The sequence below is a fragment of the Nicotiana tomentosiformis genome, chromosome 6, assembly GCF_000390325.3.
Source record: "Nicotiana tomentosiformis chromosome 6, ASM39032v3, whole genome shotgun sequence".
Taxonomy (NCBI): domain Eukaryota; kingdom Viridiplantae; phylum Streptophyta; class Magnoliopsida; order Solanales; family Solanaceae; genus Nicotiana; species Nicotiana tomentosiformis.
The window spans coordinates 147,097,281-147,099,686 of record NC_090817.1 but is presented as its reverse complement, the minus strand read 5'-3'; the positions used below and the strand labels follow the sequence as shown (position 1 = coordinate 147,099,686).

The following is a 2,406-nucleotide window of genomic DNA, read 5'->3' as shown; positions in this document are numbered from 1 at the left end:
TCATTTTTACATTTTAGCTTTTAATTGCAAAGTAGTAATTTTTCTTTCATTAGTTTAAATTAATTAATTATTTAAATGGTAAAATAGATAACTAAGTTTATTTCTACAAATTAGATTGATTTAGGACTTAATTTAGATTTTTAATTAATTTTATTAGGATTTAAAATTTAAAAAATAAAATAAAATTGTTTGGTCCCGAATTTAGGCCTTAACGATTTCTGGGCCCAAATCCGCCCAACCCAACACCTACACACCCCTGAACCCATGACCCGCCGACCAAACCCATCAACCCGACCCATTACCCCTTTTTAATCTCAACCATTCATCTTACTTAATCGGACAGCCTAGAACTCCTCACACACCCCTTTAAAACTGTCCTAAAGACCCCCAACCCCTCAGAACTAACCCCCCACTTTCACCTCTCTCACCCTCCGCCTATCACCACCGGCCGCCGCCCGCCGGAAATCGCCTCACGGCGGCGGCCCACCTCCAATTTCACACCACATAATCCCCAACACCCTATAATCCCCATCCTACCATTATTTTCCCCTACCCTCCCCCCAAAACCCCCCACCCACTTTTGTTAATTTCAAATCTGATATTTCAACCAAAAAAAAAAACCTAAGCCGCTCTTAATCTGATTTTTGTGTGTTCAAGGCTCGATTTGACTCGAGACTTGCGTTAAGCAATTGTTCTTGTTAAGAATAATTGATTAACGTTAGTTTTGATTCATTCCGAGAGTCGCCGGATTCCGGCCAAGTCACCATTGACCGGCCAACTTCGTCGCTTTCATCGTGCATCGAGCCGCTTCGATTCGTCGATTCATTCCGGCCAAAATTAGTACCCTTCCTCTCTTTTCTATTGATTCTCCTTTTCTTTTTCTTATTTCTTTATTTGAATTAATTTTTAGTTTGTTTAAAGTTAGTTGAATTTAATAGGTTAATTGCGTAAATTCTAGGTTAATTGAACTAATTTTAACTAGTTAGTCAATGATTTTCATATCTATTAGGTTATTGCTGTTAATCGAATTTAATTGTTAGTTTATGTGTTAATTAGTTTTAGCTATTTAAGATTAATTATTTTGGCTAGGTGATTTTGAGTTTAATGTTGCTTGTTTACTAATTAATCGAGAAAAATCCATCACCTCATTTCAGATTATTCTCTGTTTTACTTTTGAATTATTTGTTTCTTCTGATTGAAGACGTTTGGGCCTGTTTGGTTAAGTTTTGATTATTTTTTTTTCGTTTGGTTGGGCTTACTGGCTGGGAGGCCCATACCTAGTTTGGTTACTAAGTGTAAAATACAAAGTCTTGGAGAGTAGTTTAGGATAGGAGTTTGAAGGAATTTCTGGAATTGGACAGCTGTCCATTTCAGTTGCAAAAGATACCAATTCCCTGATTTTTAGGGAAAGCTGACAGAATATTCCCACACCTCCTCTCCCTCACATATAGCACATGCTCACATTCTATAAAGGGACTCCTCCTCTCATTTACGGAAGGAAAATTGTTTGCACATTCACTCTAAAAAAAAAAGGCACACGGGCTCAGACAGAAAAAAGAGAAAGTAGCTAGAAAGTTTAGGTTTTATGTTTGAAAATACCAGAAATCAAAATCATAGAAAGAGTTTTCAAAGTTGCTTGTGATTTCTGCTACATCTTTATACAAGTTTTGTCTTCCTCAAAGTTGATTTTGGACTGAGATTTGAAGCTATTTTCTGCTGCTGTTCTTCTGACTGCTGTTGCTTCATTCCAATTTCAGATATTTATTTTCTATTTTGTTGCTTTACTGTCCAGGTACACTCCTTTTGAACCTTGGGCTACAAATCGGATATGAAGATATGTGTGCTTTGAAATTAATGGAATCAGTCATTTTCAGCTGTTATTTCTTGTATTTCGTCAAGATGTTTAATTCTTTTTCTTGCTAACCAGTATCATATTGTGTCTGTTATTAGTAGATCTAGACTTGAACTTGGTACATAAGTTTTCATGTAGTGTATAAATATGTTATGGTCTTAGTCTTTATGCTGGATTCTCATCCAACGTTAAATGCTTAGTAAATCGTAGTTCTGAAATTTGATAAGCTTATTTCTATGATCCAAAGATACACACATAGCGTGAATATAGGTGTATGTTAAATATACAAACTTTGTTGATTTATTCGTTTAGTCAGTGACTCTATTATGCTAAGATTTGGGAAGTAGCATAGGTAAGTAATCACTGTTTTGTTTCTTTAAGTCGGATAAAGTCCATTTTCTCTCAATTTGTTAAAAGTGGTTTATTAACATATAATGAAATCACTAACACCAAGGGAAAGTATGAGGAAGAAACTTCAGTAGTCTTTTCCCCTTATTTGTAAGGAAACAAACTGCTCGTACCTTTTATTTACAATGTAATGATATCAATAATGG

General features: G+C 35.3%; 1 long non-coding RNA gene across 1 annotated transcript; it reads left to right on the top strand.

Moving 5' to 3' along the window:
* The first annotated feature begins 411 nt into the window (after positions 1–411).
* Positions 412–2,070, top strand: LOC138895017 (uncharacterized). The gene is made up of 2 exons (XR_011409215.1): positions 412–840; positions 1,793–2,070. It is a non-coding gene; the product is annotated as an uncharacterized lncRNA (long non-coding RNA).
* Positions 2,071–2,406: the final 336 nt, after the last annotated feature.